The sequence below is a fragment of the Protopterus annectens genome, chromosome 14.part0 (genome assembly GCF_019279795.1).
Source record: "Protopterus annectens isolate FY-2018-M chromosome 14.part0, PAN1.0, whole genome shotgun sequence".
NCBI lineage: Eukaryota > Metazoa > Chordata > Ceratodontiformes > Protopteridae > Protopterus > Protopterus annectens.
In genome coordinates this window covers 164568116-164591779 of record NC_056748.1, presented here as the reverse complement: position 1 = coordinate 164591779, position 23664 = coordinate 164568116, and positions in this window count along the sequence as shown.

Genomic DNA, 23664 nt, shown 5'->3' with positions numbered 1-23664 from the left:
CCTTTCATGTTAAGGTGGGCAATATAGCAGGTCTTCCTGGCCACCTTGGCAATGTGAGTGTCACATGATGGGTTACTGTCCACTTGTGTCCCTAGGTCCCTGATTACTTCTTCCGTACATAATGAATTACCACCTATGTCATACTTTGTGTGTGCCTTGTTTGGTATTTGGTGAGACATTCATACTCTGCAGTGTCTTCAGGAAGGCTGGCTGGGGTTCCTGGGTTTGAGAGGGTGGTCTGTAGCAGGCTGCAAACTGGGACGCAGTTTGAGCCACTGTTATTTGCCCGTGGATAGTCCATGCTGCTTCTTGCTGTGGTACCAACCTGGGGGTGTGGTTATCCTTGACAATTATTGATAGCCACACTCCTATTGTAGTATGTTCCATGTTTTGGGGCTGTAAAGCATGGTATAAGGCATAACCTGGTAGTATTAGGGTGCTCTTCTGAGCCTTGACCCAGGTTTCTTTTACAGAACAGATATTACCATTCTCCATGCTGAGGTGGGTTTGGTCTGCATGCATCTTGCAGTTTAGTTCTGGCACTGGGTAGCATTACGTCCAGGTTGTTATCCCTTTTGCTACCTATGGTGGTGGGTTTGTGTTTCCAGCCTTACCTATTCAAGTCGCAGTGGGGGTGACAACAGCCTTTGCCAGTATCCACACAGCCAGGTGTGCTGGGTGAGTGCCATCCCTAGCAGGTGGAGCATCATGTCTTGCTCGGCATGTCATCCCAGGCTGTCAGCCATTTGTTCCCCTTTGACTAACAGCAATACTTCAGCCAATTATTGTACTTGATCTTGTTGTCTTCATAGTGTGGCATCATGCTTGGTGAGGGTGAGATGTTAGGCAGGGTCATCATGTTTGCATATACTAGATGGTGTTACATTGCTTAACACATGGCAATCATGCCTCAGGTGGTGCTGCAGGGCTGCCTATGTTGGATGCACATACTACACTCCCTGTACATGTTTGAAAGCAGGTTGTGTCATGTTAGGCATCCCTTTTACTATATGAGTGAGTCAGAGAGGGGTATCATTCCCTGGGTTCCTACTGAGCCAGTGTATCTGCTATGCGTTGCCTCTTTGCCAAGGCCAGGGCATACTTGGGCACGCCTCCTTCTGCCTACTGTCCAGGCTCAGGTTGTTCCTCCTCTGAGTCACGCTCTGCCTATGCTGGCCTTGGCAATGGTGGGGGGCTGTTTGTCCCGGTCCTATGCTGGTCCTGCTGCATCTGTTTTCACAGAATCATATTATGTAGCATAGCACATACCATGACAATTTGGGTACATGTAGTTTGGTGAGTACTGCAAGGCTCCACCAGATGTGTCCAGGCACCGGAACCGTGACTTGTGCAGCCCAAACACATGCTCTATTACATTTTGTGTTTGTGTGTGTGCCTCATTATGGCGTTCTTGTTCAGGTGTGTGTGCATTTCTGATGGGTGTCATCAGCCACGGCTCCAGTGCATATCCAGCATCCCCCACTATGTGACCATGTGGGATGTCCCCATTGGCAAATGTCTGGTGCAGCTGCGTCAGATGCCAGATATGGGAATCATGGTATTTTCCAGGGCAGCCAGCACACACATTTGTTATTATGCCCTGGGCATCACACACGATCTGGCAGTTGATGGCAGGGAAGCCCTTGCAGTTAATGTAGGCCCTACCCCGCTCACCAGCTGGTGCCTTGATGCGTATATGCGTGCAGTCTATTGCACCCACTACCTCAGGGTATTCCGCTATTTGCTGGAAGAGTCGCATATTGCTGGCCAATGCCTCATGGGAATTGGGGAAATATACATGATCTCTGACATGTGCCTTATAACAGCTATGGCAGCCCCTAGCATGTTTGGTCTGAGTGCAGCTTTTTCACTTTTCACTTCTAATAGTTTACTCCTGTCTTGTAGTGTCTCTTGAGAGAAACATACTGCAATGTTGTTTGCAGTGTTTTAAGTGCTGGGCTGGGCTAGTATTCTGCCTGTGTAATTGCCTGCTTCTAATTGTTTTCACCTGCTAGCTCTACCAGTATTCCCTGCTAGCTTCCTACTATTTCTTCTGCTTCCTTTTTCCTCTCTGTTTCCTCAGTGGGAGCAGCGTGCATACCAGCGTAAACACACTCACAGTGGCTACCACGCGTGCACACATGCTTACACAGACTAGAATCTGCTTATTCGGGTTAAAACGCGTGCACACCAGCGCAAACAGGTTTACAGATCTTTAAACAGGCACCTACATGCTTACTCTGTCTTACTCGGGCCTCCCAGTGTGCACACGTGTGCATGCACGCACAGCAAGAAACTTTGGTGTTAGCCACAGTGTACACCTTCCATTTCTTGACTTTCCCATGCTTATCTGTTGACACTCCTCTTTCTATGCTGTGTGACTGACATCTTTCACATACCACTTTGCTCCAATGAGCTTGATTTCTTTCTAACATTCCCTCCTGTGAAGTCACCTATCTCCTACTCTGTTACTCCCCCTTATCTAACTCTTACACTACACAGAATGTGCTCATTTGCTATGTGACAGTGAGATTCACTATCTTACCACTCATTTACATAGGATTGCCTACTAATGCTTAGTTACGTGTCTTACACTCAGCTTCCCCCCTTAGCAACCACTAAACGGTGGCCATGTTGTTTTTGGTCTGCTAGTCCCTGCATTGTAAATCCATGCATTGCATAAAACCCACATTTCTGTTTTTAAAACCTTTATTTTTATGTTTTATATAGCGCAGCCCATTTGCGCAGGGCTGCGCTGCATTTAAACCTCGCCAATCGCCGAAAAAAAAATGTATTTCATATTTGCATCGGGTTACCATGCCAATGGCCACATATTTGGCCATTGGCATGCTGCCTGACACATATGCACACTTTATTTGGAGCTGACATGGCTCCATTGTGTTATTTGCAGAAACGTACTCAGTTGACAACTTTTCTGCACCTAACACGACTCTTACACGGGCTGGTTTCAGCTTCCTGGATCACTAATCTACCTCATTTGCATGCCTTTCGGCTGCAAGTGAGGTAATTAGCATATCCACGCCCTGCCCATGTAAGAGACGTTTTATCTGGTCTCTTACATGGTATTTCGGGCTGTTCCTGAATCGCTATGGCTGTATGGAGTCTTACACGACTCTTAGACTCCGTGCAAGCCATCGTGAATCCTGCCCTTGGTCTTTTCCTTTTTGACAATAATTGGAATTTGAGAATCCATAGTTGTCTCTGGGAATTTTATGCCTCTTTTTGCCACAAAAGTAATCCAAAAGGGTCTATATTAGATCACCGAGCACTTAAAAAAGCAAATGGTGATTAATCAACCCTATGAAAGTGAAAGCTTACAATTTCGAACTGTCAAAACAGCGGAAAAAATCGCTGTTCCAACAAAAAAAAAAACATACTTTAAACATTACATTAAGTACGGGACTGCTCACAGCTAAACTGATTTCTAAGAAGCTAGAATTGAAAAAAGGGTAAATGAGAAAGTTTTCTCAACTATAACTTTTCTTTTATTTCTTTTAGTGGGCAGCAGGTAACTCACTAAGAAGTTACCCCCCCATCATCCAGTTTACCTTCCAGGCACTCTAACCAGCTTGACCATCTGAGTTGTGTTTTCACATGTTTAACCTTCCACAAAGATTTCTGCTATTAGATTCCTTTCCCAGTGATGCAGAAGATTTCTTACACTACAAAATTGCTTTACAATAATTGGTATTGCAACTGAAACATTTGATGCATTTATCTTAATATTTGTGAAAAACTGATTTTTACACACACACACACACACACACACACACACACACACACACACACACACACACACACACACACACACACACACATGCACACACACACACACACACACACACACACACACACACACACACACACACAAACACACACACACACACACACACACACACACACACACACACACACACACACACACACACACACACACACACACACACACACACAGACACACACCACATACACACACACACACACACACACACACACACACACACACACACACACACACAGTCTCTCCATTTTCTATGACTAAATAAAAAGTTTGCTTGTGTCACTGACACTAACTCTAAAAGTTCCATTCGTTCACAGCATAGATATTCTACAGGGTACATCATTTCTTTCTCAACTGAATTTCTGGTTTTCAGTTGCCTTGCAGTAAGCAGTACTGTTGCCATTACATGTTTGTACATAGTTAACTTGAACGTGTATTAGCATACCACAGCTAATTGGTAGAGATGCTGAAGTCAGTGTAGCAGTTATATGATAAGGGGTAACCATTTGAAATGTCAGGATCCACTTTAGGGAGTACCATTTTATTTTTTATGTATCCTTTATGAACTGTGTTAATCCCACTAGGCTAGTAGCCTCTATTCAGAGGAGACCCAAAGTGGTATTTATACTGCTAGGAGAAATATGGCCAGGCCATTGGGGATCTTCCCCTACTAGTCATCATTCTCAGTGGGACTCATTTTGCAGGAGCACTTCCTGTTTCCATTCCAGGTGCAAAGGCATCCCAGAGAAACAGGAAGGCAGATGGAGAGAGAAAGAGAGAGATAATGGAGTGGTGAGAGAATTGGAGGAGAAAGCAAATACTGAGACCAGAAAATGTGTATAGGATTCTGAGGAGATGCTTCAATAAATATGTTTTATGGAGATGAGTCAACAAATGATGGATGTATACTTACAATCCTCCAGGGTTATGGATTGATTTCTTAAAGAAATGGTGATGCAGAGTGAACCAGAAAATGAATGAGATGTTTCCTGGGGGGACATTATGGAGAAAACACAAATGGAGGATGCAGAGAAAATCCTGAAGAATAGTGGTGAGATGGAGAAGAAGACATATGCAGAGAAAGTAGAAAAAGGCAAAAGAGCAACAGCAGAAAAGAAAGGAGAAGAAAACGAAAATGAAAGTATGTGGTAAGAATTCAAAGTAAAGAAGGCAAAGAAATGAAAGTACGTGGTAAGAATTCAAAGTAAAGAAGGCAAAGAAATGAAAGTACGTGGTAAGGATTCAAAGTAAAGAAGACAAAGAAAAGAAAGTACGTGGTAAGGATTCAAAGTAAAGAAGGCAAAGAAATGAAAGTACGTGGTAAGGATTCAAAGGAAAGAAGACAAAGAAATGAAAGTACGTGGTAAGGATTCAAAGTAAAGAAGACAAAGAAATTAAAGTATGCGGTAAGGATTCAAAGTAAAGAAGACAAAGAAATGAAAGTACTTGGTAAGAATTCAAAGTAAAGAAGGCAAAGAAATGAAAGTACGTGGTAAGGATTCAAAGTAAAGAAGGCAAAGAAATGAAAGTTCGTGGTAAGGATTCAAAGTAAAGAAGGCAAAGAAATGAAAGTATGTGGTAAGGATTCAAAGTAAAGAAGACAAAGAAATGAAAGTATGTGGTAAGGATTGAAAGTAAAGAAGACAAAGAAATAAAAGTATGTGGTAAGGATTCAAAGTAAAGAAGGCAAAGAAATGAAAGTACATGGTAAGGATTCAAATTTAAGAAGGCAAAGAAATGAAAGTATGTGGTAAGGATTCAAAGTAAAGAAGGCAAAGACATGGACAACTATGAAGTGTGGGACTATTTTCTAAAAGCACATGAGGTAAGATCACTTATTCTTATTAACAAACAGACATTTTGTGACATATTTTAGATTTTTTCCAATGGAAAATTTTCTTGAAGAATATGAAAAAAGAGTAAAAATGTAACCTATGGAATCTTTATGAGATAAAAGTATGTATCAAGGAAATAAAAAAAAGAAAATCCATGTAGAATTTAAAACAGAGGAGGAAAGAAAGAATTTGAAAGGACAATTTAAAACTTTATGCAAAGAAGTGCTGGACATTACAAAAGTTTATGATCAAAGGGGTTTATGGGGAAAAAAGAAAGAAAAGAAAATGTAAAAAGAGAAGACATTTTAGAAGTATTAGAAACAGAAGGAAAAAATAGATGATAAAAATAAAGAGTAAATAGAAGAAGGTTCTGAAATAAGTGATGATGACAAACTGGGAGGTATTAAAAGAAAAAATATGTTGGTAAAAGGGTAAAAACAGAAAAAAATGTTAAAGTATAAGTACAAAAGAAAAAGAAAGTAAATGGCTGAAAAATAATATATACACTTAATGACTAGGGTTAATGTCAGGGTTAAGGTGATACAGAGTGAGCCAGAAAATGAATGAGACAAAAAACAAAAAAATACTATCTGTTTTGCTCATTTCCCACATTTCCCTGTACTAGAATAGTCCAGATCCCAGATTTGCTGGTTTCAGGACTTTAGTTTGTGTTTCTGAGTTATTCAGGCCTTGTTGTGTTAGTGGGGAGTCTTTCTGCTTATCAGTGAGAGTGGTAAGCATTGAGCAGCCTATCTGTCACAAAAGGAGTGGTTTCCAGGTCTGAAATTGAACCTTATTGGCCATTTTGGGCTGATTTATATCCCTTTCAACTTTCTGAGTTAAAAATCCATGTTTGCGTGGGTTTGCCAAGTTTGCACATTGCACAGCGTGACTTAGCTAGGGTTAAACTATTCAAAGGTTCATAGCTTAATAGTTAGGTACTAGGCTATCTGCCTGAAGGCATTTATAAGCCTAGCCAGAATTTGTTGGCTTTCACCACTCCCTTAGCTTAGTTCCCTGTGCCTCTGTCCAGCAGAGCCATTGAAGTGATCCCTGGGGTAAACTTTCTGTTTGCCATCCACTCATCAATGTTTCTCTTGAAGAGGGTTAGCGAGGAGCTCTGCCTAATGTAGATTGGAATCTTGTTCCAAAGCATGAGAAGTCTCTGGGACAGGAATCTATCCCTCCAACGCATCCTATTTATTGTTGTGGTGAGGTTTAGATCCCTGGAGTGTGTGGCTCGAGGGGATATGGTTTTCTTTAGATGGAGCATGTCCATCAATTCTGGGTTGGACATGGCCTTGTATGTCAGGCAGAGATCACCTCTGAGTAGGCGGTATGCAACCGAGTACAGCTGAAGATGCTTCAGTCGAACTGGATAGGGCATCTGCTTGAGGCCAGTGATCCTCTTGGTGAGGTACTTCTGTGGTCTTTCCAGTTGTTGCAGGTGTCTTGTAAGGTACATCCCAAATGAGGCATTGTACTATATGATGGGTCTAATGAGTGATGCACAGAGGGGCCCAATGACCTCTTTCGATCTGGGTGCAAACCCTTTTGTGATTAGGTGGGCCACATAGAAGGATTTTCTTACCACTTTGGCAATGTGATTATCAAAGGAGAGGTTACTATCTACTTGGGTCCCCAGATCCCTTATTACATCTTCCGTATTTAGGGGGCTACCACCTGTGTGGTAGTTTGTGGGTACTTTGTTTTTTCCAAAGGGGATGACTATGCACTTTTTGGCATTTAGTTTGAAGCCATGGTTTGGACACCAGGTATCTGTCTCAATGAGACCCTTTTGGAGGATGTCTGTGTCAGCTGGATTGTCAATTATAGCCCCTAGTTTGCAGTCATCTGCAAACTTGGTCAGCCATAGTCCTGTGCTTGCCTGTACCTCTGAGAAGTATATGCCGAACAGGAGGGGTCCTAGGACTGAGCCCTGGGGAATGGCACTTGTAACCAGTTTAGAGTCAGGCCTAGCTGTCGCAACTCTTACCATGTGGGTTCTGTCCGTGAGCCAGTTGGCAACCCATCTCGTGATGTAGGGGTTTATGTTCAGGCTGGTGAGCTTGTCTATAATACCTGAGTGGGGAATGGTGTTGAAGGCCTTTGAGAGGTCTAGTTAAGCTATGTGGACCACCTTTCCCTTGTCTATAGCCTTGGTAACTGTCTCAAAGAAGTCCACCAGGTTTAGGAGGCATGATCTGTCCTTAACAAAGCTGAACTGGGTAGGGTCCAGTGTTTGGAGGTTTCCAATGTCTGTTAATGAGATCCATGATGATGCACTCCATAGCTTTGCAGATCAAGCTAGTCAGGCTTATAGGGCAATAGTTCCCGGGTTCTGTTGTGGCTCCACCTTTGAGGAGTGGAATAACCGTTGCTGTGCACCACTCTGTGGGCACTTAGCCTGTGGAGAGGCTGAGTTTAAACAATGTGTTTAGGTGAGGGGTTAGTTCATCTTTGAGCTTGTGTAGGACGCAGCCTGGGACACCATCTAGTCCCATTGATGCTGTGTTTTTGGCTTTGGAGAGGGCTGTTTTAACCTGAGTGTCTGTGATTTCAGGGCACTACATTCTTCTGGTATAGTTATGGCCCCTTTTGGGGGTGAGAGGGGGGTGAAGTTTGCACTGAACCTGTCTGCCAGGGAGCTGGCTATATTGGTCAGTTCAGTGTATTTTGTGCCATTCTGCACTAACTCAGAGCAGATCTGAGAATTGCCACTTAGATTCTTGACATAGCTAAAGAATGCCTTGTGGTTATCTTTGGAGTCCATGGCAATTTTTCTTTTGAAGCTAGCCTTGGATGATTTTATGAGGGAACATAGTTTCTTCCTGATACTGATCAGGGATGTCTTACCTTCTTGGGATTTTACTCTTTTCTGTACTAGTGTCCTCCTTCTATTGTATAGCTTGTTTATGGCAGAGGTCCACCAGACTGGTTTCCTTTTCTTGGAGGAGTGAGTCTTGGTTTTGTTTGGGATAGCATGATCCATGCATTCTTGTAGGTGCCCATAGAGTGCATTAGTAAAGGATTTTGCAGCTTGGACAGCGTTATCCTTTAGCATGGGGGCTTTGAAACTTCCCACCTCGGTCTTAAGTAACATGAAGTTTGCTTTTGAAAAGTTTTTCACGGTGATTTCTTTGACCAGGGGTGGTGGTGGAATGTGGACATCCAGAGTGATTAGTTTATGGTCAGATCTAACCAGTGAGGGGTTGACCTTCATTGTCACCCTTGTTGGTGTTGACCAGGTCCAATATGTTGTCACCTCTGGTGGGGGTGTTGACCAGTTCATCCAGGGCATTTGACTTTATAAATTCTAGGAAATGTTGGGTAAGGAAGTTTGTACTTGAATAGTTCTCCCAGTTAATGTGTGGGCCATTGAAATCACTCAATATCAGGGTGTTTGGTAGGACCTTTATGTTTCCCATTGTTTCCAGGAATGCAGAGTGGGGGTCCTGGGACATGGTGGGTGATCCGTAGCAAGCTAAAATTCCCAGCGCCATAAAGTCTGCTCTTCAGTTTCTCCCTTAGAACTAGCCAGTTTCTTAGTTTTAGCACTTGAATTTGCTTCCTCATGCTCAGCACTTCTTCAGAACTAGTTGTAAGCACTAAGTAAGCTACAAATTACTACAACACTCAACCTTCCTCATTACCTAGAGGAAAACTGTTTTAGTACTTACTTTCCTTACTTGCTTAGAGGAAAAACAGCTCATGTACTTACTTTCCTCACTTGTCTAGAAGTAAATAGTTTTTTATTCAGGCATGTCCAAGGGTCATCTCCTGGTGCTCTTTCCTATCTACCTTATGAATCTGGGCATCTTGGGGCAATGTAGCAATTACCTCATGTACACAGACAACCCTCTCCTCCAACCACCCAAAACTACAACCTGTGAGAGATGCACTTATGTAGCCAAACTGGAGGCAAAGTTCTCTTCAACCAAGATTGAACTTGATAGTCAAGAAGAGAAGGTAAACACTTGTACCACACCACACTCGTCACATAGTCCCACTAAATCTACACCACAAAAACCACACAGAGAAACACAAAACCATTCATAGAGGCTCTCAATAATAATCTGTCCAAACAACCAGAGACCTCCAAAGCAGAAATGCAAGCAACCTCCACCCCCCAATACAACCCAAATGACACATAGCCCACAGACTCAGTGTGCCACTCAACCAAAGCCAGTAAGGCAAAACAACGTACCCAACACACTAGTCATAAGTGACTCTATAGTCAGGCACACTGATGTAACACTCACCAGGCTAAACAAGGAGAAAGTTACTGTCAGCTGCATGTCAGGTACCAGGATCCGCCACATAACCCACGCACTCAGATCACTCCCCAACAAGTACAAATATGACTCTGTCATTATCCATGTTGGTGTGAATGACCTGAGACTTACCTCCCTGGACTACATGAAAAGAGACATGGAAGAGCTCTCTGATCTTGTAGCCCAGGCAGGTATGACCCTAGCCCTGAGTAGCATTCTGCCATCACCCAGAATGATACCGCAGTACAAGGACAAAATGATTGACTTCAACAATTGGCTAAGCTTCTAGTGTCATTCTAAAGGGATCCAGCATCTGTCTGCCTGGGATAACATGGTCGACAGACCATGATGCTTTGCCAGAGATGGCCTGCACCTGTCACCCCTGGGATTCTGGATACTGGCTAAGGATCTTGCCACCCCTATAGTGCCTTTTTAGGCAAGATTCAAATGACAAATTCACTACCGTAACAGGGACAGGCAAGCAAAAACTGAGGGTGATGCTACTCAATGCTAGAAGTCTAAATCTCAAAATGCACTCACTCAAGGCACTCCTTAAAATGGAGAACATTGATATCTGTGCAGTGATTGAGACCTGGTTCAAGGCTCCAGAGAGCACCCCTGCACTACCAGGCTATAACTCATACCACACTTTTCGGCCATGTAACCTGGACCGGAACACCAAAGGCGGAGGTGTGTCCATATTCATTAAGGATATCCATACCGCCAGGCTAGTTGCTCAGCATAATGCATCCGAGGTTATCCAAGTGCAAATAACTCTGGGCAAAACTGCAATCAAAATTGTAGCTTGCTACAGATCCCCCACCATGCTCCAGGATTCCCACTCCTCTTTTCTTGATGTACTGGAAAATATTAGGGTTCAACCAAACACCCTAATAATGGGTGATTTCAACTACCCCACCATTAACTGGGAAAACTACTCATGTACCAACTCCTTCACTCAACGCTTTCTGGAATTCATAAACTCCAATGCCCTGGATCAACTTATCCACACCCCCACCAGGGGCAAAAATATCCTAGATCTAGTCATTACCAAGATGAGTGACCGGTGTTCCACACCTGAAGTCAACGCCTCATTGGTCCGAACCGACCATAAGCTAATCACCCTAGATATCCACTTCCTGCCCACACACCCCATTAAGGAAACCATGGTAAAATATTTCTCCAAAGCCAACTTCATGCTTCTTAAAACAGAAGTGGTAAACTTCATGACACTCATGCAGATAGACAATACAGTTATGACTACTGAATCCTACACAATTGCACTTTATAAGCACTTACACGAGTGCATGGATCGTGCAATCCCAAACAGAACCAAGACGCTATCCTCCAAAAAAAGGAAGCCAATCTGGTGGTCCCCTGCCATAAACAAACTGTACAACAGAAGGAAGAAACTGTTGCAAAAGAGAGTAAAATCCCATGAGTGGTGGAGCTCCCTGGTCAGCCTCAGTAAGAAGCTGTGATCCCTGATAAAATCCTCCAAAGCTAGTTATGAAAACAAAATCGCCACTGATTCTAAAGACAACTACAAAGCATTCTATAGCTATGTCAAGAATCTCAATGGCAACACCGAGATCTGCTCTGAGTTACAGCACAATGGCACTAAATATACAGACCCAACAGATATTGCCAACATCCTGGCAGATAGGTTCAGTGCTAACTTTACCCCCCCCTCTCACCCCCTAAAGGGCCCATATCCATACCGGAAGAATGGAAAGTTCCTGTAATCACGGCTGCACAGGTAAAAAACACCCTCTCCAAAGTCAAGAACACAGCATCCATGGGACCAGACAACATCCCAGGCTGTGTTCTACACGAACTACAGAATGAACTGGCACCCCACCTAAGTACCATGTTCAATCATAGCCTCACCTCAGGCTTTGTGCCCACTGAATGGCGCAAAGCGACGGTTATCCCACTTCATAAGGGGGGAGCCACCACAGACCCCGGGAACTACCTCCCCATTAGTCTGATGAGCCTGGTCTGCAAAGCCATGGAACGTATCATCATGGAACTTATAAACAAAGACATTGGTAGTCTCCAAGCTCTGGACACCACCCAGTTCAGGTTTGTAAAAGGCAGAAAATGTCTCCTAAATCTGATAGACTTCTTTGAAACAGTTACCAAAGCCATAGACACACACATACACATAAATCCCTATGTCACAAGATGGGTTGCCAACTGGCTCACTGACAGAACCCACACTGTGAAAGTAACAGACTCCAAATCCGACTTCAGACCAGTGACAAGAGAAGTACCACAGGGTTCAGTCCTGGGTCCTCTCCTGTTTGGTATCTACTTCTCTGAAGTACAGACTAACACAGAAGGTCTTTGGCTAATGAAGTTTGCAGAAGACTGCAAACTAGGAGCCATAATTTGAAACTCCTAACGATATGGACATCCTACAAAAGGGCCTCACTGAGACAGATGCCTGGTGTCAAAGCCATGGCCTCAAGCTCAATGCCAAAAAGTGCATTGTCATCCCCTTTGGTAAAAATTCTGTACCCATGAACTACAACATAGGCGGTAGTATACTTAATACCGAAAGTGTGATAAGAGACCTTGGGACACAGGTGGACAGTAGTCTCTCCTTTGATAATCACATCACCACAATAGTCAGGAAATCCTTCTACGTGGCACACCTCATCACAAAAGGTTTCTCATCCAGGAAAAAAGAGGTAAATGTTCCCCTCTCCTCATCACTCATTAGACCCATTATAGAGTACAGCACCCCTTTTGGTATGTACCTCACAAGACATCTACAACAACTGGAAAGGCTGCAGAAATACCTCACAAAGAGGATTACCGGCTTCAAACAGATGCCCTATGCAGACCGTCTCAAAAAACTCCAGCTTTACTCTGTCGCATATCGCCTACTCAGAGGTGATCTCTGCCTAACATACAAAGCTATGTCAAACCCAGAGCTGTTGGACATGCTCCACTTAAAGAAATCCCAATCCCTCCAAGCTACACGCTGTAGGGACCTAAACCTTGTCACCACAATAAACAGAACATGGTGGAGGGATAGATTCCTGTCCAAGAGACTTCCCATACTCTGGAACAAACTACCTATCTATATCGAACAAAGCTCCTCATTAGCACTCTTCAAGAAAAATCTTGATGATTGGATGGGAAATAGGAAATTCACCCCGGGGATCACTTCTGTGGCTTTGCTCAACAGTGGCACAGGAAAATAATTTTCTTGGGTGGCAAAAGCCAGGGTACCTTTTTGGCTGGGCTTGTATAGGCCCTAGGGCTGATAGCCTAGTACCTACCTATGAACCTATGAATAGTGCTCCCTCTGCACAAGCACTGCAGAGTAGGGGAAGTTCCCTGATATCCTGACCAAATTTCAACAGTAGTATAAATATCATTTTGGGTCTCCACTGAAAAAAGGCTACTAGTCTAGTGGGACAAACCTGGTCAATAACGAATAAGTAAATTAAAAATTTTATAGGGTTGTTCAACTCAAGACTATGCAGTGAAAATAGAAACAGGTTAAACCTTCTGCTCAGATGGTGCTTAACTGGAACTTTAGTTATTAAGTCACTATTTTTAGCTTTCCCTACATGCTATCAAAATGTAACTCATGTAGTTGTAACTCGTCGAGATTCTCACAGAAACACACACACACACACACACACACACACACACACACACACATATATATATATATATGTATATATATATATATATATATATATATATATATATATATATATAGGCACACACCTACCCCATAGGTATACTCATCACTGAGCATCATTTGTGTTTCTGTTAATAGGAGTGGGAGCTCAGTATATCTGTGACAGATCTCATCTACTTAGATGAGTGTTTCTATTTCCCCATGGTTTTACAACCATGGTGTTAGTATATATATAATTAACAGGAGCTCCTTACATGAGGGGTACAGTGGAGGTTGCCTGTCTGCCACAAAAGATCAATTTCCTGATGTGTAGGTGATGATTAGTGGAGTTTGTGTTGCTATTTTGTTTTTTTGTCAACTGTTTGCGATTGTTGGGTGTTGAGAATATAGGATTCATAGGGGACCCTGTTGGTATTATTATTATTATTATTTGTGTATGTGTGCATGTGTGTGCATGTATGAGTGAGTGAGTGAGTGAGTGAGTGTGTGTGTGTGTGTGTGTGTGTGTGTGTGTGTGTGTGTGTGTGTGTGTGTGTGTGGGTCTGCATCTGTGTGTGTGTGTGTGTGTGTGTGTGTGTGTGTGTGTGTGTGTGTGTGTGTGTGTGTGTGTGTGTGTGTGTGTGTGTGTGTATGTGTGTGTGTGTGTGTGTGTGTGTGTGTGTGTGTGTGTGGGTGCATACCTTTTTTCCAAACTTTAGGTGTTGTGTGGTGCATATAATCAGAACTCCATCTAGAGCATGAAATCAACAACTTACTAGTATAGCTTCTTTGCTTATTTTTGTCAGCCCAGAAATCCATACATCCATACATCCCTCCAGCCACAACCCCTTTTTATATGTTTTACACATGGGGTAGAGGTGTCAGTTCAATAGTGGCAATCATCTAAAGCCAAGGCTTACACAGCCAGGTGGCTAGCCCTACCATGGTGGTTCTTGCACACCACACACTCACATGCACACTCTTCTCAAATGCCAGTTTAGAGTGTTCAATCCACCTACTGCATGTCTTTGGATCCAAAATCAGGACGTTATAAATAAACTCATTCCCAGCGGTTGCTGCATTTGTTAGAATTAAAAACATAATTAAAACTAGGTTTGACAGAGTAAAAATAAGCAATGATATATAGCTAAACAATGTATATATTTTTTACTCAGACATTCAGAAGTAATTAGCTTGTTTAAGTAGTGTACCAGACAACACAGTGTTTACTTAACATAACATTATGTTTTAGTTTGTGTTTTCATAATTCTAATTATTTCTGTAATGAGCCAGGCTTTAGAAGGTTTGTGATGGTTATTTCAGTCCTTTATTATGTAAGAGATAAAAAATGTATGAGACATAGTAAAATGTTTCTTTCTTACCATATTTGCCTACTGCTCTAATTTCAAAATTTGCATACGATAGTTACAGCTGTTGTTCTCCTTCATGAAAGCTAAACAAACAAAAACATCACTTTGTTGTAAGAGATGCAGTTATTCTTTGCTGCTGCTGAACAAAAGGTCACAGAGGCCAAGGGAAAAATGTGGTTCTCATCTTCCTAACTTGTGAAAAGTTGGTAGGGTAAGTAGCAAGTTAATCAACCCAGTTATGAGTTTGAGTCCCAGCAACTCCACAAACATATTGTGTGACTCTGAAGAAATAATTTAACGAGACCAGCAGGCCTGAATTACCACTAAAAAGTGGTACCCATACATAGTAAGTCTTAAATGGTTAAAAAAACATATGAACAAAATAACTTGGGTGAAAAATGTACAGCTGAAAAGACTATAGAATATTAGAGCTGTATGTAAAAGCAGTCATCTGTGAAACAAACATGGAAAAAATCAAAACCCAGAACATTTATTTTACAGTTACAGCAAACCAGCCATTTGCCACAAAACCACGTTGATACGCCTGTATAATTTAAATAAGACACACATAATTTAACTGTCCTGTGAAGACACACTAAGAGGTTAATCTAGTTTATTTAAGTTCATCTTCTAGCTATAACTTGTGGCAGTGACATCTCTGAGTTAAAAATGGACTTTGTTTTCACTCAGGACAGGCTCAAATACAATAATGAGTTTATAGCATCGATTTCAGAAAAACACGTGCTGAGAATTTGCACTTAGCAATATAAAGAGATACAATTTGTTCAGAATGTTGCTAGTTTCCTTTATCTTCAGTTTTCGGTTTCAGGAGGTTTTGCTACACTTTATAATATATCTTACAGAGCTTTTCTTGCTTTTATTTAGTAACTTGTATTCTTAATGTATGAACTTTTATATTCATCAAAATTAGTTTACTTTTTTGCAACGGTCTGCTTATTTTGATTAGATTATTTATATTCGTATTAAACCAGCTGAACAGTTTGTTTTCATATTTTATTTTCTTGCAGGCTTACCAAATTGACCCTTTAATAATACAAAATCCATAATTCCTTCCATGTTAATGCCTCCTTCGAAATTTTCTCATGTGACTAATAACCCCAGTGACTCCAAACATTTATCAAATGTTTTGTATGGTTCACCCTCATGTTGCTGAACATTTTTTATGATTATAATAGGCTAACTTGCATGATTCATTGCCTACAAACTTAGGAAATAAACTGTGTTCCATTCACGTAGGACTCTGAGCTGCCAGTTTGGTTTATAGCTAAGAAAGTTACAAAACCGAGGATCAAATTCAAGTTTACCCAGATAAGACTGATAAAACAGAAGCACGCTGTTCATACATCAGCTTCTTCTCCTTCCCTAGAGGAATCAGTTCTACCTTTCAGTGAAAAAAATATGTATACTCTCGCTGTCCGACTGACTTTAATCATTTATTTATTTTATTTTTATTTATTTTATTTTACATTTGTTGACCGGGCTAGTCTAACTGGATATATGTCCATTTTCAGTAGAGGCCTGGGGAGATAAGCTCCAAGACATGATAAAATACAAATACAAATAAATTACAAACAACAAAAAGCAAATACTGTAATAAAAAATAGCAAATATAATAAAAAATAATCAAACAACGGTAACATATGCAGTAAAGCATAGAGGTTAGCACAGGGTGTACAAAGAGGGCAAGAGTCATAAACTGCAAATTGAAAGGTACAGGGACATCATACAGGTAAAGTCAATAGTAGAGAAAGGAAGTTAGTTGTGTAGTGATGTTACTAAGGATTTACTTAAAAAAGGTATGTAGAGGGGAGCGAAATAGTGTAAAAAAGGGAGACATGAGAAAAATATAATAAGAAGGAAGATGTAACAGTGGATAGTAAGCACAGGATAGGCAAGGTCAAGTTTGAAGAGATAGATGGCTAGTCTGGTTTGGCACAGGGGCATAGCCAGTATGATTTGAGGTAAAGTTTAACTCTGATTTTGAAGAGTGATAAGGAGATGAGTGAGGAGAGGTCATTAGGGAGAAGATTCCAGGATTTACCTACAGTATTAGAGAAGAGAGAATCCCTGGCCCTGTTATTAGATTTAGAGGGTATACAAGAAGTTTGTGGGATGAGCGTAAGGACTTCAGATTTTTATAGGGGGTGATGAGGCTAGATAAACTAGGAGTATTAGAAGGTTTGTAAAGAATGTTGTGGGCAATGGTTAGTTGGTGAAATTTAATCAGGTGTTGTAGTTCTAACCATCCTAGATGATTTAGATTTATACAATGGTGGGTTCTAAATGGGTTGCCTGTTGCAAATCTTGCAATGTTATTATCGGACAATTCCAATTTGCTGGAGTTAGTCTTGGATAGATTAGTAAAAACTGGAGAGGCATAAAGGAGTGTAGAGATCAAATGAGTGTGAGCGATAGTAGTTTTGGCAGTAGGAGAAAGGAAGCGTTTAATCCTATAGAGACTGCCGATTTTTTTGTTGACCGTCTTTATAGTATTGTTGATGTGGATGTCGAAGTTCAGATTATTGTCGATGGTGACACCTAGAAGTTTGATGGTAGAGTCTAGAGATATTATGGTACCATTGGTGGATGTCACAGAGAAATGAAGAGGAGAGGACTTTTGAGTAGGAGTGAAGAGGAGGAGTTTGGTTTTCTTTGGGTTCAAAAGAAGGCAATGCTGAGTGAACCATTGTTCAACTATGTTGAATACCTTCTGGGTGAGAGAGTGAAGGTCTTGGGAAGATGTAGCTGAGCATAGTAGTGTGGAGTCATTAGCATATTGTATGCAAGTGGCTTGGGGGATAGCTAGATGAAGGTCATTTATAAATATGGAGAAGAGAAGAGGTCCTAGTATGGACCCCTGAGGGACACCTATGGTAACGGGTAGATGGGTGGATAGAGTGTTATGCCATAGTACTGCTTACTGTCATTTGTCAAGGTAGGATTGGAACCATTTTATGGAAAATGGGTCTAATGACAGAAACTTTAGCATGTTTATGAGAATGTAGTGGTTTACCATGTCAAATGCTTTAGACAGGTCAATAAACAGAGCAGAAGAAAGATTATTCAAGCTTCGTTGCTTGTGAATGTGATCAGTAAAGGAAAGGAGGGCAGTGGTAGTGCTGTGTGAGGGTCTGAAACCATATTGACAGTTGGAAAGTAAATTGTTTTCAGTTAAGTGGTGGAGTAATTGCCTGTGGATACATTTCTCCATAATCTTAGCTAAAGGAGAGAGTAGGGCAATAGGGCAATAGTTTGATAGCTCAGTGGAGTGTCCACCTTTATGCAGGGGGATATCATGGGAGACTTTCCATAAGGTGGGGATGTGACCTTTGCTTATAGTTCTATTGATCAGTATGGAAATAGGGTAGGTAATTGCCTTGGATGATAACTGTAGAAATTCATAAGGCAGTAGGTCTGCAGAAGGAGAGCATGGTTTTAGTTTATTCAAAAGGTTTTGAATAAGTGTGGTTGGGACAGGTTTGAACTGAAAAGGGGGGGTGGGGTTGAGGTGTATGAAGGTAGTGTGAAGGTATTAGGTGATAGTTGACTAGCTAGTGTTTGGATAGCATCTGTAAAGAAGGTATTGAAGGTATTACCTGCATGGATGTGGGTTTTCTTGTCTGTATTTTGAGGATTTGGTGTAGTGGATTGACCTGGGTGGAGTAACTGCTTAATGTTAGCCCAGACTTTTTGTGGGTTGTTGTGATTAGGTTGTTGAAATTGTAAGTAGTAGTTTTGTTTATCGGAAAGTATGGCCTTCTTAGTGTCATTTCTAAGTTGTCTAAAGGTTTGTTGGTCTACAGGGTTTTTGGTCATTCTCCATTTGGCCCAATATTTATTTCTGAGATTAATTTTGTGTTTGGTTTCATTGGATAGCCATGGGGCAGAGTTGGCCTTAATTCTAATAGATCTGGTTGGAGCGTGGTGATCATTGGATAGCCATGGGGCAGAGTTGGCCTTAATTCTAATAGTTCTGGTTGGAGCGTGGTGATCATTGGATAGCCATGGGGCAGAGTTGGCCTTAATTCTAATAGATGTGGTTGGAGCGTGATGATTGAGAATGGTAAGGAAGGTAGAATTAAAGAAATTAACGGCTTCATCTAAAGGGAGGTGTTTTAAGGGGACCCAATTGCATGCTCTTAGTTCCATTTGGAATAAATCAGGGTTAAATTTCTTCGATGATACATAGCAAGTAGGTAACTGGGTGAGCATGTTATGTTTGCATGGTTATGCAGGTGTGGTAAGGGTTGAGAGTTGTCATTGCAGGAATATTGAAAGTCATTGGATATCTTAGAGCAGTCATTGACCTAGCAATTACCATTTAGATTTTCAGCATCAGTATCAGAAGTCAGAGAAACTTTTATTACTGAAATCAGTCTCTTTGAACTATATTCAGGACTAGACATTGCAAATGAAGTTGTTTCAGTACCTACAATAAGGTCTCTAAGTTTTGATTTGCTTCAAATAATTTTTTGGCATGGTGGCAAGCCTAGCCAGTTTGTGAAGATGATGTCTACTCCTTCTGTAGGTATACATGCTATCTCCTTGGAAACGCACAGTCTAGGATAACTATAATTATGCTAGTGTGCACTGGAATTTTGTAACCAGTATCAAAGTCTTCAGTCATCCTAATACTTTCCTGTTTGTTTAAAGCTGAAAAACACTGTCGGTTTTCTCAAAAATCAGCTTTTGTTTTTGTTGTCTAATCTGCATCAGTTATAGTACCAGCTGTCTAGAGTCAGGCAGCGGTATTGGGACACATACTGGAACCAGTACAGGAAATTATGTGGGAAGTTAACCTCTCAATTTTCTGCTCAGATGTGCCAATGACAGTCCTGCAGTTTGTGGGAGCATGTTTCTTTAACTGAGAAATGACAAATAATCTGCCTTATTAGAATATTCACAGTTCTTTATAATGTTCTTGGATGTCCAAATCACACTTTCTAACACTTCACTGAATGATGGTATAGTAGATGTAATGTAATATTAGTAAACTGGCCATAATTTCCAGGGTCTTGAACTTCCTGAGTAGCCAACCAGCAGCTAAACTATGCCTTGAAAATATAGGAATGTGTTCATAAGGATTGTGAGCAATTTGCAGTGATTGTACAAGCAGAATAGTGTGTACAAAGGGAAAAATGATTCATACACACAACAGGGTATGAAATGGAGAGATCAGGTGTGAAAACAGTATGCAAAAACCTACCAACAACACTATGAAATCATATGATTCACGATGTCTGGGCATGATTTGTTGTACCCTGAAACAGGCAAGAGAGTAGGGCAATAGGGCAATAGTTTGATAACTCAGTGGAGTGTCCACCTTTATGCAGGGAGATATAATGGGAGACTTTCCATAAGGTGGGGATGTGACCTTTGCTTATAGTTCTATTGATCAGTATGGAAATAGGGTAGGTAATTGCCTTGGATGATAACTGTAGAAATTCAGAAGGCAATAGGTCTGCAGAAGGAGAGCATGGTTTCAAGAATGGAGGACATTATTGCAAAAGTCTTGGATAATCCACCTGATATAACACTTCACACCATCGCTGTGGATGCACTCAGGGCAGCCGAGGCATGCAGGTGTCCAGGTGTGCACCGTTATCATGGCAGAACAACACAGCAGCAGCAGATGTTTGGGTTTGTACAGACAAATGCTATCTAAGTTATGCTGACTGTGACAATCAAAGGAAGTGAAAGTTTAAGAGGTAGGCCCGTATCTCTTCAAACAAGGGTCACAATTGCTGTAACCATCTTGTTTCTACGCAAAAGAAAACAAAAAAGGAGAGAGATTTGTATGCTGAAATAAGTCAATGCCCAGTTTCAGTCATTTTATTTTTTGCTATGCAACTTTTATTTTCCCTCCTCAACCTTGAGTTGAGGGAGCACCAGTTTGGAAAATGTCCAGGGCACTGTTCTGGTGGTTCATGATATAATTGTGTCAACATATGGTCATGTAGTGGCATAGGAAATAACTTCTTTATCACCCATTTTTACTTTATATATAGACTATCCCCATTCTAACTATCCCTTATGAGACCAAATGAACATAAGAATTCTCATACTTTACTTGATGATGTAGTGACTTCTTGTGTATATATCGTATATATACAAATATATATATATGTATGTATGTATAATTTTCTCGGAACAAGATTGCTGTCTGTTTTCTTTAGATAGGTATCTGTATTGTTCATTTGTGTTTTTGAGTTACCATATTGTTGTTATTATTTGAAAAAAGAAAATTGAAATAAAGAGATTTTGGAAAAAAATATATATCAATCCTTATATGTATGATAACTCATCTCTAGCTAGAATATCTGGCTTAATGTAATTCATCTCTGACTAGAAAATCAGCAAGTAATCTCTTGTGGAAGCTTTTATCTCTTGTAACTTCTCTGTTGTCATTCCTACCTGCAACACAGTCCATAACACTTCTAGAGCCTTCCATAACATTAATTTTATGCATGCTCTCCTGAGATTCTCTTTAGTGTTCATTATCTTCCGTGGTTAATACTTTGTATGATAGTAATACTTCTGCAGTGATAACAACATTATTTTCAGATGTACAGGAAACTTCTGTAATAATTTCTTAAATATAATTTCAAGTGTTTTTTGGTCAGATATCACTGCAGTACTTGTTTTGTAAATGTAATTGTTGTACTTGTGGTATCTGAGGACCATTGCTAGCTTTTCTTTGTCAGTTTATCCATAGCATGTCTGTGCATCTGTAGTGTCCTAATAGCATAGTAGAAGGTCTGTTCTACTGTAATAGAAGTACGCTCCTTCCTAATCAGTGAACAGATTAATGTGTTTGGGCACAGGTACAGCAGGGCAGATGATTTGGTGAAGAAGATTTGGGAGAGATAGGAAGAAGGAAAGAGTAAATGAAGACATACAGCAAAGAGACAGATGGATTGTTGAGAGAAGACATACACCATGCAGGCATGACTGTCAAAGCGGGCAGGAGAGTCATACCGAATCGAGAAAAAGATGGTGATAGCTGACATGATACCCGAACCCCACGTAGAAAAATGGGAAAAGTGGGGCTGATGATGATGATGAGCTGATTGCGTGCAGCATATCCAAGATTTCAGTCTAGCAGATCCCCAAGCATTTAAAGTGGGGTACAATGTATGTAGCTGCATTGTCTACAAATCAGATTAATGAACTACTGCCGTGGGCAATGTATGTAAGTGCAAGAAACAAACACTTTGCCTTAGAAATGTAAAGAAATAGGCTTACATGTGTAAGTCAGTGTTGTACAGCTAAGAAGAAATACTCCACATTATCATACACTGTTCGCACAGCCTGAGATGGAAAAAAGAAACGGGGCATGAATGACATGTAATATGTAGCATGCTACGTAGCACATGTAAAATGTAGCATGTTAACAATCAGTATATCTCTTCACAGTAAGCCTTCTTAGCCAGCCCTTATTTGCTCTTTGCTCCACAGACAGCCTAAGCTGTCTTCGATTAATCACTCAAGAAGCTGTTACCTTCATTATAAATTGGATCTGGAATGCATGGCTACTGTTAAACCTCCAAAAAACTAAGTTATTTCTTTTTTTCCCGAAACCCACACAAGACAAAAAAACAAGTTTAAAAATTACCTCCTTCAGTGCTATAGAAATAGAAGTAGCATTCAATAAATTATTAGGGATGTTAATAGATAACAACATCAGCTTTGAACTGTACATTCAGCACACAATTAGAAAAAGAAAACTCTGTAGAAACTAAGAATATTATACAGAGATAAAAACATTCTTGGTACCATGACAGAAATAGCCCTGGCTAATACCTCCTCTTATATGGGGCAGCAATCCTACACAAAGAACTATTTATTTACTTATTACTTATTTATTTATTTGCTTTTGTTGACCAGGAAAGTCCACTGGGATGAAATGATTCCATTTTCACTAAAAGCCCAGGGAGAAGACGTCCACAAACATAGCTCAAGGTAGTAGTCATTAGTTATACATAGATTGCAAAGAATACAACATAAAACTCATTTAAAGAATACACACCGTTAGAATCATGGTAAACATTACAAACTAAAATGATTTTTTTTAACTAAACTAGAACAATCTTACAAAAAAAGAAAAAAACTAGCAAAGTTGTCCTTAAAAAACCCTGTAGAATACACCACTACTCTGCTCTAAAATAATTATATTGAATCGAATTACCTCACCATTTCATATATATGCAGCCACTTTTCGCTCATGACATAATACACAAACCTACAAAATGAGCAGCATTAAACAGCATTCTTCCAGCAGACCTCTGCATTCATATGATAAAAAGCTTCTGTCCACCGACAAAACTGACAGATCTGCAGAAGTGATGTGTATTCTAACTGCATTGCCAAATCCTGGAACTCAGTTCCACTTGCCCTAAAGTCCATAGCTAACCTCCGCACATCAAAGTCCACACTAAAAGAATTTCTATCTGAATCATGGCTTTGTTCGTGCTCTACAGTCAGCTAAAAACATTCTGTACTCTCTTCCAACTTCAGCAGCTAACTCCACGAGCAAACAAACCAATAATCCCTGCACTTATCATGATGTAAAGGCATTATTTTATTATTTTCTGTACATATCGTAAATATTTACCCAGTATTATAGTACTCGTCTTCACTGGAGCACCATTTGCTCATAATATTTATACATTCCTAGTCTCCACTCATGTCCAGCACTCCTGAGTTTATTTAATTGAAT